Source organism: Cupressus sempervirens, chromosome 8, assembly GCF_028749045.1.
Source record: "Cupressus sempervirens isolate cs-2001-9-10 chromosome 8, ASM2874904v1, whole genome shotgun sequence".
NCBI lineage: Eukaryota > Viridiplantae > Streptophyta > Pinopsida > Cupressales > Cupressaceae > Cupressus > Cupressus sempervirens.
Window position 1 is genome coordinate 739,680,675 of NC_143125.1, and position 19,080 is coordinate 739,699,754.

Below are 19,080 nucleotides of genomic sequence, written 5' to 3' on the forward strand. Positions count from 1 at the left end.
TGTGGTGCCAAAAAGATGACACCTTTTTTTTTTTCTAGTTTTGAAAAGTGCATACATACTATAGCATGTACACACGATGGCTTGGGATAACCAAGCCATAGCACATATGCGCTATAGCACGCACACAATTTTCAAAAAAAGTAAAATTTATAAAGCACGTATGCTCTATTAAGACTTAAATTTAAAAGGCTTTAAATAGAACATGTGCACTATAGCATGCATGCACTATAGGGTGCACACACTATTCAAAGCTTGCATTCTACCAAGCCTAAGATTTGGTTTTGTCTTGCAGATACAACCTGAAGGTTTGGACTCTATAAAATAGTCTGAGACACCTTTTTTTGCAAACATATAAAAAATGATTGATATTTCTTATGTGCTCTCCTTCAAGTTTCCTTGTGGTTGAGCATCTATAAAATTAGGTTACATGACATTGTAGGTCTCTGTGTTAGCTATATAACCATATAATTTTATTTTTATTTGAACTATTTCAATCCTTTCATCTATAATTTATTTTGAATGTATGTCCATTTTTTATCAAAAATCAACATGTGCTAATTGGGCTATAGATTTTAGCTTGTTCATCGAATTTTGCAACAACTTAGTTTTTTTGAAACTAGACTGCATTCTTCACACTTTGCAAAAAAGAAGTATTGATTTTAGATTAGTTTTCAATCATTTCTTGGGTGAGCACACACATATTTCACATTTTTGGTATGTGTCTAATTAAAAAATTCATAAAAAAAAAAAATACACATTATAAAATTTCTTGAAAAATCTGGGATAAACTACATAGATTTAGGTAACTTTTGACTAGAGGAACTAAAGAATTTCAAAAAAAAAAGTTAAAATTTTTGGGGTGGCACACTTTGTACTATGTTATGTTTTTTTGGAATAAACAGTACCACTTTCTGTGGCCCCCTTTTTTGAGGACCTAAAACTAAAGCATTTTGAAAAAAAAATTAGTAGTTTAGAAATTAGGTTTAAAGGACTACTACTTTTGTTTATGTCATATCTTAAAATTTTGAGCATAACTATCTTCAAATTCTTGTTGAAGTTCAAAAATTGCCGATTTCAGAAAAAAAAGGTGTCCACTTATACCCCCCTTTTGGCACCACAACTTGGTGAACTTACAAGTTAATTTTTCTTGACATTTTGTCCAATATGCTCTTGTGCTTCTTACTCTTGTACCAAATCACATCAATTTATAAGCTAGATGATATTTTGGAAAGTTTTCCATATATTCATTCACTTCATTTGTGGTGATAGGAAACTCACGATGGTGTTTTTAAGTGAACATTATTGTTGAATTTTGTGCATGTTGTCTTATTATCACATTCATCATGTACTATCAAAAACTTAGGTGTTTTCCTATGTGGTGATCCCTGTACTATAGAAAATGCTTCACATACTCATATAGGTGTACTTGTCTTATCCATGATTCTAACCAATCAAAACTACAATCTGTAAATAGTGTTGGAAATTTAATATAAAGTAAACTTGATGTTATATACTGATTGATTGTAGATATACCAACCATAGGTAAATCAACCAATGTAGTGGGATCTACATTTAGATTTTTAACCCATGCTTATTTTAATAACATTTCTCATTGAAAATTAGGGAGTTTGGAATGTGCGATATTGTCATATCCCTATTTTAAGATAGAATTTTAATAATAATTAGATAAACAAATGTTAGTAAATAAATAATGATAATAAAGATATATTAAAACTAATACTAAAATATAAAAATAGGAAGTAATTATTATTTAATATATATTATCAATAATATCTAGTAAGATATTTTAAATAATTAAAAATAATAAAATCAAAATGAATGAATAAATAAATAAATAAAATAAAATAAAAGAGACAATGTTGTAGAACATCTTTTAACCTTTTAAGCAAAATTCAATAATAAATAATAATAAACAAAAATGAGTAAGAAAATAAATAATATAATATAGGATTATATAAGTTAACTAAATCTAATGAAAAATGAATAGATATTTAACAAATAGACAGGACTCCTTAAAACTAAGATATAAAAGGGAGGAGAGTTTACTTTAGAGAGGGGGAATAAGAGGAGGAGAAGATAGGAGTTCAAAAAGTAAAAATGGAAGAGGAAAGTAATATGAAGAAAATAAGTGACTTTTTGAAAAGGTGTCAATGATATTGAAAGGATTTGAACCTTTGAAAGAGTCATATTTATGAATAGTTGTGACTCTTGAAAAATATTTTGATTATAAAGTATTGGAACTTTTCCAAAGGATTTTATTATGAAGTGTGTTGTGATGTGGAGCCTATTTAAACTTGAAGGTTTACTTGGCATGGTTTCCCCCCAGATTATTTTTATGGGGGTTTGGGGGTAGGGCCCCCAAAATGGGGTCAAGGGGCTAGAACAATGCCCCTACAGGGTCCTAGAACAATGCCCTAGGTGTGCTCCCTATTTTAGTATAGAATGGGGTCAAGGGGAACCACCCCCGTGAGGGTTTTCAGGGATAATGCCCTTAAAGCCAAAAATGACCTTATATTTTAAAGGGCATTAACTAGTATTTTTTCATTGGATGACTTATTCTAACCTTAATGTCTGAAGTGACAAAACCTTGTATAAAATGGCTTAGGGTTGAAGGTTTCATAATGTATGGTGATATTGTAGCTTCTTGTGATGGTATTGAGTTGTAAGAGATTATAGATTTTAATCACTAGAAAATAATAATATTGGACATTTTATTGGTGGACATAGCCCAAGGATTGGGTGAACTGTGTTAAATATTTGTGTCTTATTTTCTCTTCTGTGCAATCTATTATTTTTTGATATTGGTTATATTTGCATGTAACTTTTATTTATATTTGAAGTTAATAACAAAGTGTTGTGACTTTTCAAAAGGATTATAATCATGAAGTGTTGTTATTTTTCAAAGGATTTGTATTATGAAAGGTTGTAACTCTTGGAAAAGAGGAAACAAAAAAGTATATTTTATCCTTATAATTAGAAAAGGAAGAATTTTAGAAAGAAAACATAGAGTTGAAATAATGTAGAAAAACTTATTCATTGACAGGTCTGTTCACATATTATATTTATTTAATTATATTAATGAATCATACTTGTGGATATTTTGTGCATATAGATATGTATATGTAAATATGTAATTTGAAATGGATAACACACCTGACTTAATGGTTAATGGTTTAAGATCAAGAGAAACCCTCTTTAAGGAAGAGAGTGATCTTAATATGGTTAATATCTTAAGATCAAGAGTTTTCCTTTGGGAAGAGAGTGATCTTAATGTTGTTAATAGCATAAGATCAAGAGAATCCCTTTGAGAAGAGAGTGATCTTAATATTCTTATAAGGCTGAAATATTTCGTAGATGTTAACATATGCATATGTTTGAAGGGCCCTAGATAGAGAATGTCTCTTCTATGAAGGACCTTAAAGGGAGCACGTCATATAAGACAAAGAAGTGGCCAAAGATACAAGGATCCTCAAGAGGGTTATTGATCCTGATGTGGAGACATCTTTAAGGTTGGGTTAGGATAGAGGGTAGAATAGTGAAATATATTTTATTATTGTTTAAAATTTTTACATTGGTTATGCAAGTATTATTCTCTTTGCTACTGGGAAAATTATAGTGGTGTCAGAGCATGATCTTGCCATCCTATAGGGTTAAAAATGATCTAGAAAAATAATTTATATTCAAAAGACTAATGTATAAAGTTAATGACTATTAGAAAGGATTCGAACATATCTATGATAGAAACATATGAATTCACACTAAAATAAATATCTATTTCAATTCAACAAAAGAAATTACCTAATTTCTTGAGGACAAGTGATTTGAGGAGGAGTGGGTTGTAATATCCTTGTTTTAAAATAGAATTTTAATAATAATTAGATAATACAATGTTAGTAAATAAATAATGATAATAAATTTATATTAAAACTAATACTAAAATACAAAAATAGGAAGTAATTATTATTTAATCTATATTATCAATGAAATAATATTTATTTTGAAAGTAGATCTACAATTTTGTATACATTTACTAAGGTTTGTAATTGAATTATTGAAACACATATATGGCACAGAGTGGGAAAAGGACCGGCAAGGTCAAGTGGTTCGACTCATAAAAGGGTTATTGATTTATTACCCCTAATGATGGTAAAAAAGATATTTTCATTCACAAGACTTTGATTGGCTATAATGGATTTAGATCTCTGGCAGAAGAAGAATTGGTTGAGTTTTTTGTTGAGCATGAATGAGGTGGTAAGACTAGAGATCTTGATGTGCATGGAAGGCTTTCGAACCAAGCCCATCTTCCACTTCTTTTTCATCATGGTGGAAAAATAGGTGCAATGGATTTCAACATATCATATGGCTTTGGCCATAGTGGACATGGTGCAAAGAAGATAAAACATGGTCTCAAGACTACCAAACCCTAGATCTAGTCGATTTTTGACATTTTTCATGGGCCACTTCAGCAACCCATACCTATCTTTTCTAAAGCTAGTGAGGAAATTGGGCATTTCAACTGCCAACTCCTTTCTTATGTGTCATGACCAAATAACATCTCCATTACTGATCCAAATTTTTTGTCTTATCACAGTAATATTTGAATTGGAGGTAAAACTCTGTGGGAAATCAACCTGCCAAAGTTTGGAAGGAAAAATTAGGGTCTACATCTTCAGTAATATCAACTGGTCCCAATAATAATCTAGATAGTTCAAATACCACACTCATAAATGGTGATGCCCAGCTTCTTGTAATTGAAGATGGACTTCTTGACCCATAGATCACTTACATGCTTGACACAACAATCATTGGTAAGATTTGGTTCTTCCTCCTAGCTATAGATCTTCTTTCTTGCGAAAAACATTATTGGTATGGTGTTACTGATTTATTCTACATTGATCATAAGTCTTCCTTTTTTATTTCTATATTTGATTCTAAGTTTGGTTAGGATAATGTTCTTAGAATTAAGAGTTGGTTTTATAAAGGGTTGGGAATTTATACCACTCCTTGGTCTCCAAACTTTAAACCTATTCATTCGAATTGTAATTTTATGCCTTTTTGAATTGAGCTTCCTACTTTACCAATGGAATATAGAGATCTAAAAATTATTGAATTAATAGAAAACAAAATTTGGGTATTCATCCATCATGATCTAGTGCCTTTTGATGAACCATCTCTTTCTATAAGGTTTTGTGCCTTACTAAATCTGAATAAACCATTACCTTCTTCCTTAATTGTGTCATCTAAATATGGTTGATGGAACCAGATGATTATTATTCAAGACACATAGACTATGATTAAGATGGCAGGTTTGTTGGGTCATTTTACTAATCAATGTCGATATCCAAGTTGCTCTAATCTAATAGTCTGTAGTAACCATATCTATAACTTGCTCAAGTGAACTTTTAGGATATAGTCCATTTCTTTTGCCCCTAATGATGTTTTTGTATCTCAAGCTAAGTTTTCAAGTGACCCATATCATTTATCATTTATAAATCTAGTTGTTTACCATTCACCAAAGGGTCATTGTTCTACACAAAAAGATCAATTCACAAAGATTGTTTGGGTCCTAATAAATCTCAATGCTCATTTTTAGGGAATTCTTTTCTTCTTATGGCTTCCCCCAATTTAGGGTCCTTCTCCTCTAATTTTTTGAAAAACTTTATGTTTTTTTTACTCATCTTGTTTATAAATGGAATACTCTTTGAGATAAGTATATAATATCTAGATCAATCTCTTTTCACATCATCATCATCTTCCAAACTTGCAATTACATATTCAGTTGCCAATAGAGAAGATGTTATTTATCCCTCTCAGATGGATGTTTTTGTTAATGACGTCATTTATAATGATCAACCTCTTTCTTTCTTGTCTAGATTAGAAGATATCTTCCCCAGGACATTCATTGTCTTTTGAATATGCCCAAATTTTTGCAGTAGAGTGTAGTGTACCAATTCTTCCCAAATTATTTAATGAAGATAACATGATCCATGTCCCACATCATGATAATTTACAATTTAAATTGGATCTCCCTTCACCTATGATGGAGGACTATATGAATTTTTTAGATCTTGGTTTGGCAATCTAAAAGTCTCCTGCTCAAATAGATATTTCTAGTCAAACTAGGTCCCTCTTTGTTGATCCACTTCTTACTAATATTAGTTTTGATTTCTCCCACAAATTTTCTTTGCTGCAATCCCCACCTCTCACCATCTCCTATAACCAAGAAATCTTCTAAGCCCACGGATAGAGCATTGAAAGCATCAAAAGCTAAAATAGAAGTTGACATAGGGATCCAATCAAATTTGGTTGGTTATTTTAATACCTTTAAATGATCAAAAAGGAGCACCAAGTGTGATCCTTTTTAGTTATGAAGATCATCTCATGGAATGTCAGGGTGGAATGTCAGGGGCATTAATGCCCCTAACAAACATAATAGGATTGAGCAGTGTCTTGATTCTATCTAATGTGATCTAGTCTTTCTTCAGGAGACAAAGCTATCAACAAATAACTTTTAGAAATATGTTGGATGTTGGTCAACATCGAATTCTTCACATGTTCCTAGCTTAGGTTCTTTTGGGGGCCTTGCTATATTATATAATCCAATGAATATCAAGGCTCAACATATTCATCAAAAAACTAATTGGAAAATGTTAACCATTCAACACTATAAACTTTCATTCCATTTGATTAATGTTTATGGCCCTACCCCTACATCTAATAAAAAAAATTTATGGCTTTCTCTTATAGGTTTTATCTAGCAATTAGTAGGTGCTATATTTATTATTACTAGAGAATCTAACACCATTCTTCATACTAGGGATAAGTATGGAGGTATTATTCCCCACTTGGAGCTACCCAAGATATTAATGACTTTGTTAACAATAATTCTATATTTGATGTTCCCCTACAAGATAGGTCTTTCACTTGGACTAATAGAAGAGTTGGGTTCCTTTGGATTGTAGTTAAATTGGATAGATTTTTGTGTTCACAATGTTTGAAATTGGTGAATTATTCTATCCAATCAGATATACTTCCATATTTAGAATCTGACCATTTCCCTATTTAATTGTTCATTCTTCCATTAGATTCTCCTCTTACTAGTTTTTCTAAACCCTTTGTTAAGTTTGAAAGTGTATGGTATCATCATCCCCAATTTGATGGCCTCTTAAAACAATGGTGGAAGGATGCTCCACTAGAGCTCAGAACCAAAATGATTTAGTTTCACAAGAAAATGTAGTATGTCAAACGGCTTATCAAGATTTGGAGTAAATATGCTCTTAAAAATATTGTGGAGGAGAAAAAGGTGGTAGAAATAAAACTAGTTGAGATTAATGAAAATATTTTACACCATGGTTCAAATGTTGATATACATTCACAATAGAAGAATTCGCAAGAGGATTGGTTTGAATTACATAAGCGATAAGAAGAGTACTGGAGCCAAAAGTCTAGAGAATTGTGGATTCAACAAGAGGACCAAAATACTAAGCTTTTCCATGCATCTACCAAAAAAAAAAGGCTAATAACACAATCTTTACAATTCATGACCATCTAGGAAATTATTTTTCTGATGCTAAGGTCATTCAAATTGAGAGTGTAAGGTTCTTCTCTAATCTTCTTTCCCCTCCACTATAGGATCCACCCTCTTCCCACCTTGTGGATGAGATCTTGGATTCCATTCCTTCTTTGATTATGAAACAAGACAATTTAACTCTTATGGCCCCTCTTATTGTTTCCGAGATTCATCATGTAGTATTTTCTATGCCTATTTATAAGGCACTAGACCCTAATGGTTTCACTACATTATTTTTTCAAAAATGTTGGGATGTAATTTGTTTTGAATTGTTTGAGCCTCTTGAAGAATCCAGGAAAAATGTCTCCATTTTGAAGAACTTTAATACCACCAATATTGCTCTCATCCCAAAGGTTAATGATCCCCATTCTTTTTCTTATTTCCTTCCTATTTCTTTATGTAACACTATCTATAAGATTATCACAAAGGATATGTATTTGCATCTTAAGCCCATTATTCCAAAAATTATATCAATAGAACAAGGGGGTTTTGTTCCTAGTCAAGAAACAAATGAGGGAGCTATAATAGCCCATGAGATGCTTCATTCCATGAAATAACATAATATTTCAGCCCTTGTTATCAAATTAGATATGATGAAGGCTTATGATAAACTGATTTCATGTTTTCTTCTTCTAGTCCTTCATTGATTTGATTTGTCTTCTAGGTGGTGTAAATGGATTAAAGCTTGCATTTTAGGTGCACATTTCTCTATTCTCATTAATGGTGCACCAGTCAGTTTCTTTGCTTCTTCCCAAGGAGTTCATCAAGGTGACCCTCTTTCTCCATTCTTTTTTATCATTATGGTAGAAGCCATTGGCAAAATTATTAACTATTTTAATCAAAAAGGGTTGTGGAAAGGTATCAATATTATAGTTACATCTTTGTCCATAACCCATTCTCTTTTTGCTGACAATACTTTACTTTTTGGATCATCTACATATCAAGAAGCATAGATTATGAAAAAAGTCATTGACCTATATACACAAGTTTTAGGTCAATATATTAATGCAACTAAATCTAAAATTTATGTTTTTAATACATCCCAATTGGTTTCTCAAAGAATAATCTATCTTCTTGGTTTTCTCCATGATCATTTACCTTGTACTTATCTTGTTGTTCCCTTTTATATGGGATTAAACAAACCCTCCTATTTAAAATGTATGATTGATCCTATCAATAGTAGAATTAGTGCTTAGAAGGTTTGTTGGTTATCCCTCTTGGATAAAATTTTGCTTATCAAAACTATTCTTTCTACCATTCCTAACTATTACTTCTCCATTCTTTTGTTGGATAATATAAATGGATAGAAGAAAATATCACTAATTTCTATTAATGCCATGTCAACCTCTTATAGAATAGGAGGTCTCAGACTTCCCAACATTACCAATAAGAATAGGGTTTTGGTACTAAAATTGTTTGGAAAATGTATGATAAACCCTTTGCGAAATAGTGTCGCCTTTTGCAAGAGAAATATTTAGATAACTTGGAACCTTCCAGAGTTCTTACTATGCTAGACCCACCAAAGGGATCTGTCATTTGGAATTTCATGATGGCTTCTCAAGAAGTTATTACTTCATTCATATCATGGCAAGTGAACAATAGGTATAGTGTCAATTTTTGGTTTTATTCATGGAATTGGTTCCCCCAACACCTTCCCCCCTCCCCCCCCCCTGCCACTATTGATTCTCTAAATGATTTTTCAAATATAGTAATTCAAGCTTGGGGAACATCCTTTTCTACTTATTTCTTAGCTATTCATAGGTTCACAGGGCTACTCATTTGGTAGGACCCCTCATCTCTTCCTATATTCCACAATCAAGTTGCTTCTTTCAAACAAGTACTACTTGTAAGGAATGTCTTTATGTCTAATCATCCAAATTGCCTCTTTTGGGTTCCAAATAAATATGGTAAATAGTCTATTAAACTAGGATACTTGGCTCCCCAAGGCAACTATTATAATCACACCATATATCATGCTTTTGAATTCTATTGGAATAGCTCAGTTCTGCCAAAAGTAGAATATTTTGCATGGCTTACACTAAAGAGCTAAATTTTAAATAGTGATCATCTTCAAAAATTGAACATTTTTTATCCCTTTAATTATGTGCTCTGTATGCAAATTATAGAAACAATAGATCACCTCCCCTTAAATTTCCCTTTTGCCCAAGATTGTTGGCATTTTGTCCTTGATAAGCTTAATTTCCATATGCCATTACCTAAGTCTCTAAAGAATTTATTCCAAGCATGGCCAATCTTATACTCTAAATCAATGTTTTCATGTCTTTGGAAGTGCATCCCTACATCTATAGTATGGGCAATTTGGTGGGAAAGAAACAAGAGAATTTTTCAAAAGATGTCATTTTCAATACCTCAATTTTTGGAAGGATTAGAGAGATCAATTCTTGAGCTTGTTAATGCTTCAGTAAGTAGAAGGTAAACAATTTTTTTCTCCTTGGGATGGCTACGTTATTCAGTGGTGGAAGGGTTTACTTTTTCCTCATCTTCTTGCTCCATTGTGTCCATCCAAGATTCCTCTTATCTGAGCACAAACCAAGTGAATTCCTCCAAGTGAGTGTTATCTCAAACTCAATTTTGATGGGGTATCTAGAGGAAATCTAGGAAACTCTAGCTATGGCATAGTCATTAGAGATTTTAAAAGTCATGTGATTGCAGAAAAATTATCTTCTCTCCCTCAGTGTACTAATAAGAAAGTTGAGACCTTGGCCTTTCTTTTTGGTTTGGAACTTGGAAAACCACTTTCTATATCTAAGCTACATGTTGAAGGGGATTCATCAATTATTATTAATGCATGTATTAAATTTCATGTATATAATTGGTCCATACATTATATATTACATCAAGTATGGCCTCTTATTGATTCAATCTCTAAATGTTACATCATGCATACTTATAGAGAAGACAATTTGTTAACTAATTGTCTAGCTAATTTGGGTTCTGATGGGGTTTATATTAACTCTTTGATTTCCCCACTTAACTTCCTTGATCTCCCCAACTTGGTTAAAATTTTAGCAAAAGAATATGTTTAGAATAAGGCTAAGTCCACCTCATATTTTATTTGATAGTAAACCATGACTTCTCTATGATTTTGCATGTTTTTTCTTTTATGGATCTCACTTGTTTTTTTGAGATATTATATGTAGACCAAGGTCTTGGATCAAACTTGCATCATATGACTTTCGAATATCATGGTCTTAATTGAAGTATTGGATGTAGATTAGTGATGGTAATCTTTGTGACATTTTTTGTTGGGTTCTGGGTCTTGTCTCCGGCACCAATCAATGAATTCTATTCATGTGAGTTGTGGGCTCTTTGTAATTACTATATTCTCAATCCGAGAATCTCTAGGACAAGATTAATTAGTGTTAATAGATACTCTCTCTTGATGTAATATTTCTTCTTCTGCATTCCGTTTTTGTATTAGACAATGACTTGAGTTTTTGTTTTTTGGTTCTTTTCTCTGAGAGCTTTTTTGAATCAATTATTAATAATAATATAAATATAATGTTTCACCATATATATATATATATAGTATGATATTTTAAATAATATAAAATAATAAAATCAAAATAAAGAAATAGAGTAATTATATAAAATACAAGAGACAATATTGTAGAAAGTATGTGAACTTTATAAATATAATTTAATAATAAATAATAATAAAAATAAACGAGTAAGTACATAAATAATAAAATAGAATAATATAATTCAACTAAATCTAATGAAAAATAAAAAGATATTTAAGAAATAGACATGAATCCTTAAAATTAAGATATAAAAGTAACGAGAGTTTACTTTAGAGATGGGGAATAAGAGGAGGAGAAGATATGAGTTCAAAAAGGAAAACTGAAAGAGGAAAGTAATATAAAGAAAATAAGGAAGTGACTTTTTGAAAAGGTATCAATGATATTGAATGGATGTGAACCTTTGAAAGGGTCATAATTATGAATAGTTGCGACTCTTCAAAAATGTTGTAATTATAAAGTATTGGGACTTTTCCAAAGGACTTTAGTTCTGAAGTGTTGTGACATTTCAAAATAATTATAACCCTGAAGTGTTGTGACTTTTAAAACGAATTGTATTATAAAAGGTTATGACTCTTGGAAAAGAAGAAACAAAAATTATATTTTATATTTTCTTTATAATTAGAAAAGGAAGAATTTTAGAAAGTAAATATAGAGTTGATAAAATCTAGAAGGACTAATTCATTGAAGGGCCAATTTTTTATAGAGCCACATGGACGAAGCAAAGAGGAAGGTAAGAAAGATATGTTCATAGATTATATTTATTTACTTATGTTTATAAATTTATTTATATTAATAAATCATAATTGTTAATAATTTATCCAAATATATATGTAATTTGAAATGGCTAATGTGCATAACTTAATGGTTAATGGTTTAAGATCAAGAGCATCAATTTTTAGGGAAAAGAGTGATCTTAATATCGTTAATATACTAAGATCAAGAGAGCCCCTTTGGTAAGAAAGTGATCTTAATGTGGTTAATACAGCAAGACCAAGAAAGCCCCTTTGGGAGGATAGTGATCTTAACATGGTTATAACACCAAAATATTTTGTAGATGTTAATGTTAGGGTAATATTTTTATTTTCTTACTACTTAAATCATAATGATTTAATTAGTTAAGTTATTACTATTTAGTGCTTAAGCTTTCTCTTAAGTGCATTAATAATTAATTCTTTTATTAATTACTAATGTGCAACCTGACTTTTTTAGGTTTTAGGGTTTTGTTCACCTTTATAGGTTGAACCTTATAATTCTTTTTTCAATTGACTTGGATCATATTTTTGCTATCACCTTTTTAGTAATTTTTGAGTTCTGCCTCCCTCCTATAATAGGTTATTTGCATGTAGGCATTCTTGGTGCTCTATGGATTTGTATCTCTCAAATCCTACATGATATCAGAGCTTCTTTGCTGCTTCCTGGTCTGGAGATCTCAAAGACATGATTCAAAGATAAAAAAAACTCAGCTTTTTGTGGTCATTTTTTTTCAATCTAGAGGAGGCACTTTTTTCTGGTGCACTTTGAGCAAAATTGGATGCCATCATTGCACTTAGAAGGCTCGATTTAGTCAAAATCCATATAAAACTTATATTTTTTTGGCTATAGTGAACCATGGCATAAATTTTCTCTCTTCCCTAGGCCATACAACATGAAAATTGAAAATATCTAAAAAAGCCTCTCTTTTTTTGAGTTTTTTAGGCACAACCAGTGCACCACTATCGTGACACCCATGTACCACCACAACCTAGTCCCTGCTTTGCCCCTACAAGTGTGCCACCACCTAGTCGTTCACCACTACCACCACTATCATAGCATCACCTAGCTACCACCTCCACTTGCTAGCACCACCCATTTAACGCCCAGTCACCGACCATCAACCTCTAATAGGTGACACCAGCAATCTAGCTATTGATGTCATTTTTCCTACAACATTTCAAAAAATTTGGCGACCAAACTTTTTTTCGATGACTAGAAATATTTTATGATGGATAGTCACTTGATGGTTATAGAGCCATCAAATTTTTTCCAATCTTTGTATTTTTCTAGAGAGCTTATTGTTTGGATGTGTAGTTGGTTTTTTGGCCATATCTTTTCCATATAGTGTTTGTTTTCAAAAAAAAAAATGTTGTAAGAAAGTCGTTTCCAAGATGGAGATGATGATGTTGGTCCTGATTTGGCTATTTAACTCCTATTTTTGGTGTCAAAGTAGAGGCTTCATTTTTCTACTTCTCTACAGCTGGTATCCAAGTTTTCTTTTAGTTTATCTTGTGCTTTCCTTAGTTGTTTCTTTGATATACAAAAGATAGTAAAATATTTTGTGGTAGGGTGCAAATTCTCTTTCTGTCATTTATTTCAAAGAGATCCTTCTACTCTTGTCTACTTCTATCTATGGAGGATGATCCTGCTCAGATTTCTATCCCTAGTTCTAATTATCTCCTTTTTTTCCTGAATTACCTAAAGACTGTCCACCCCTACTCTAGTAACTATTCTTGTTCTCATAGTAAGGACCACCCTGAGAGGGTGTTGACTGAGTCTAGGTCTTTCTAGACGACTAAGAATATTGTGCATCCTACCCTGAAGGTCATGAACTTTGGTTTTGAGAACTAGATTTACCACTATAATTGGCTAGCCACATTGCTCTCTATGATCTTTGATTTCTCCATAGCAAGAGCAAGTGTCCTTGGTTGATGAGCACAAACATCTCCAATGATGGTGTTGGCTCTTGATTTAATAGAGTTTGAAAAACCAAGTATGCAAGGAAATAATGCATCTATGGGTAGCTATCTCCAATCATGGACACAATTCACCAAGAACCTAGGCCAACTATAAGGCTACACTCCTTCCATTAAGGCTCTGCAAAACCTAGGCAGGTGAATCTCCTAAGATCTGATTATATGACCAATGCAATTAGCATAATCAGGATCTAGAATAATAGATGAAACCCCTAAATCTTCTATACTTAACAAAGAGATCACAAGTATGAAACAACTAATAGCATGACTCGTAAAATAGGTAAGCTCAGTGAGGGTTAGACTTTGAATAACTTTCAACATAAAAGGGAAAAGATGATTTAATATGTTGATATTAGCAAGACCTAGGTATGAACAACAAAACCTAATGATCCTATCTCTGATCAGTGCTTTATCTATTGGGCAATTATATGAATTACAACCATACATCTTTTGGAAATCTTTGACATAACTCCTACATCAAGATCCCTGATCTTTATTTCACCTTATGAATAGACATATGCATTGAAATGGATCTCATACCTAAATTATCCCATCATGAAATTTGCAAACCCTGAGATAAAACATCAAGCAATTACATGGCTCTTTGTTCCATCAGCAAGATACTTCAATCACATACATTCTTCAAAAATTGCAACCTAGTTTACACTCTTTACTCACAAACTAGAAAAGATTACAAATCCATAAATAGGAGACAAGATTCAAATTGAAATTAAAACCCATTTGCTATGCTTTATTTATTTTCCTTGAAAAAAAATACATGAAAGATGTATAAAAATAACTCATAAATCACCTAACAAATCCAAACTATCTATATTAAAATTACAACTGCTATTCATACAAGAAGAAATGTTGAGTGTGTGGCTTTCACATCCTAAGCAAAGCTCCTAGAGCTGAAAATTGAAAACCAACCAACAACCTTTTCAAAAGAGAAGAAGAAAGAAAATAGAGCAAGGAAGAAATTCCCAGATTTGGTCAAAAGATGACAAGTGTCCCTTCATAATTCTTTCCCAAGAAGTTGAATAACCTCTCTCTACCTTTTCTCATCAACTGTGAATCACATCCCTTTTGTTTTGTCTTTCCAAATGCAAAATATCTTAGTAAAAGACAAAAATCTGATAACTAAACCCATACATGTGCGAATTGATCAATTTGAAGCCAAAACACAACAAAGACTCAAAATAACCACATACAAGAGTCACTGAACATGTTTAACACTAGTACATTTGACCTCATTTTTTGACCAATATAGGTCAAAATTTTCACCTAGGTTAGTCAAAATTTGGACCAACCAATTGGTCCAAGTTTTTCTCATCAAAATGTTGACCAACTTATAGGTTGGTTGAAATTGTGATCAATCCATTTGTCAAAAACTTTCCAGATCTATGGTGTAATTTTTGGCAGGCATTGATCGAAAACTACTAGCATTGGTCAAAATTTTGACCAATGTTTGGTGGAAAACTTCCATGCATTGGTAAAAATTTTGACCAATGCTTGGTAGAAAACTTCTAGGCATTAGTTGAAATTTCCACCAAAACTTGGTCGAAAACTTCTATGCATTGGTCAAAATTTCCACCAATGCTTGGTAGAAAAGCTTCCAAGCATTGGTTGAAATTACCACTGATGCTTCATCAAAAAATTCTAGGCATTGGTCAAAATTTCCACCAATGCTTAGTCGAAATCTTCTAAGCATTGGTCAAAATTTTCACTAATGCTTGGTACAAAACTTTCAAGCATTTGTCGAAATTCTCACCAATGCTTGGTCAAATTTTTTTTGAGGCATTCAATAAAACAATTCACATGGCTTGCCTATGATTTGACATTTTGTATGCATCCTACACTCTCTCATCCTGATGATGGATTACAAAAAGTGATATGAAATGATGATGCTAGAAAACACACACAATCAAATCCAAAATAAACTTGCATTAGAAATGGATTGTGAAAATTTGATATTGTTAATTTTTCATGCATGTCTACCAGGACAATCACAACTTAAACATATATATAATCTCATCAAATCTATTATATATATGTTTAAGTTGTGATTGTCCTGGGAGACATGCATACAAAATTAACAATATCAGATTTCCACAATCCATTTCTAATGCAAGTTCTTTTTGGATTTCATTGTGTGCTTTTTAGCATCATTTTTTTCAGATCACTCTCTATAATCCATCATCAGGATGAGAGAGTGCAGGATGCATGCAAAATGTCAAATCATAGGTAAGGCATGTGAACTGTTTTATAGAATGCCTCAAAGAAGCTAAGAATATTGAAATACTTACAAGGGTGTGAGGCACTTCATATTTTTTGATCACACAATATGATTTAAGAACTCCTCCTCACTGATTAACTTGCACCACAGACTATCAATCTTCATCTTTGTTGTGGGCTCCTATCCCCTATGTGAGTGCTGATGTAGAAGCCAAAGTGGAAAAAATAAGTGGAAGCGTGTTGAATAAGGTTTCTAATCTCAACTTGGTCAACATTGTTTATTTAAGGGCTATGGACTGGGCAATTCTTCAATGTCCGGCAATTAGGGGTAGCATTGCATGATTTCTTTATTAAAAAAATGCTCAAGAAAGATCAACAATGGATTAGAGACACAAATAATAATTAAGATTGATTCATATCTACAATCATGAAATTATATTCAAAATCAATACAGTCTGAGCATAATAGCTTCTAGCAGTAATAGAGAAAAACTATAAGACATCAATTATAGATAGGCTAGACTACAACATACACAACCTATTTAGGAGACCTCAAACCACAAAAGGAATCCAATGCCAACCCAGCTTCAACTACCTTCATCCTCCATATTAATTGAGAAGAGTAAAACATTCCAAAGTGGTTATTTGCTTAAAACCTTTGGATTCCCCAAAACAACAATACCATAGCGAGCTCGTGTAAGTATAACATTCAGCCTTCGGGGGTAATTCAAAAATCCAATACCCTAAAGCAACATGCAAAACAGTCAAATTTCATATTTCCTGAAGTGCAATCAATCCATTAGCCACAGGAAAGATATTTTAGGTTCCAATTTTCTCATCCAGAATGTCCAAAGGATATACATCTTCATACCTGATGCTCATTACTCCTTATGCTAGACAATATTATATAATCTTTTTCACAGCCCTGAAATGAATCCACACTTGCAACCTACAAAAATTGCTATAAAAATAAACACTCAAACTTAAATGCTATTAATAAATGGAGAAGGTAGAAAATAACAAATACCTCAATTTCCTTATAAAGCTGTTGACGCAATGCACCATGCCTGGCCATGTGATTAACAATGTAGGCCCACTGTCCTTCATATGGTGTGATTACCCCAATTTATGAAAAGTAACACAGTGAGTACAGAATATAGAAAAGAGTTTTACAAACCAAAAACATTCTTTGACAAAAACAAATAATACCTGGCGAGGAATTACACCACTTCTCAAAAAAGTTGTTACGAGCTTCTCCACATTTGGAGATTCAGTTCTATTTAGATAAGATGTGCCACTTACACTTATCTCTTCTTGTCCCATCTGAAACAAGAAATTTTCAATTAACTTCGAATTTTGAACAGAAATTATTTAGATAAAGTTGGAGAACATCGTGATCAATATAAGCAAAGATAACTCCTTTCTGAAGTATCTGAAGATCAAATTCTATAAATACATCATTCAATGTAGATTGAAGGAGCCACTTATGTCCTTGTGATTGAAGTTGCTTGTTTGAACAGTATCTCACCTCTCTCTTCAGTGAGATCATGGAAATATAGTCTTCGAAAGTGTTAAGTAAAATCCATTAGTTTTGGAAAGTGGAAATAATATCAATTGTTCTTTGTGGAGCATCTATCAAGCTTCTGAGTTGAAAATGAGGATGCTTGTAATGGAAAATGTTATACTGAACATTGTTCCACCTATACCATTCCAAGTTATCATCCGCAGCATGCTACAGTTTCCAATTAACCTAATCATTCTAAGGTCTATTGTGCCTGCTGCACCATCAGCCCCTAAAAAATCCGCTCCTGCTAAATCTGGACATCCACCCTTGAAAAGTCCTATGGCTGGAACTTTTTACAGGAGTCCTGCACCTGGCGAGCCACCTTTTGTAAAGGTTGTTTTTTCTTATTGTAATTATTTTGAAGTCCAAGAGAATTTATTTAAAATTTGTTTTGCTGCTGTAATGTCATATGAATCTTTAGCAGGCTTACTAAGACAATGGAATTATAGGTATTTAGTCAATTGGATTTGATGTTTTATCATAGGTTGGAGATCACGTAAGGAAAGGTCAGGTGCTTTGCATTATTGAAGCCATGAAGCTGATGAATGAAATTGACGTGAGATAAGTTTCTTTATGTGCCATGTATTTGTTGTATGGCATGAGCAACTAAAACACTTTCTATCTACCAGAAAGAAGAAAATAAACTTAATATCATCATTTGTGAAAACAGTATAGAGTAGAAAACATTTGCTTTATCTTTGAGGCCATGTACTTAGTCAGATGCCTATATGAAACAAATGATGGTAGAACTGGAGAAGAGAAGCTATAATCTCACAGACACATAAACAGGACATTGAGGCTATATGGTTCTCTAGAAATAGTAATTACTAAGTTGAACGAGGCTTTTAATCTGGAATGCTGATTTGATGGGTGATATCCAATCTAATATAGAGGTGATCAGGTTAGGCTAGGTAGCTAGAGATTAATAGGCTGGGGCTGTTTGGTGACGCTAGTAACTAAAATTATGCCCTGACTCTTGAATTTAGCAATTCTACGTTTATTTGAATTGTATGTTTATAAAGACAAGTGCATCCATTTACATTTCAAAAACTGCCCATTGCTCAGCATAAGCATTTATACAACTCAGTTCAAATGTCTGATCCTACAATACTCTAATTCAACAGCTAAAGCGACACCCTTATCTCGAGTCTTGTAGCAAGTGTCAAGAATAAATTTGGGGTGACTTATTGTGCTCCGACTAAACAACTTCAGGCACTGCTCCAATGCTGGTTATCGTTCTCTACAGCCCTTGTATCTTTCGGACAAAAAACATATTTGCCTGCAAAGGAGGAAATAAATGCTTCAAAAATGGCAGTTGTTCCACAGAACAGTGTGCTGTCCTGGCATACCTACGGAACTGCTTTCCCTTCTGCCTCCATTATTTCTACCTGTCTTTTTATCATGTTGTAAACTGTAG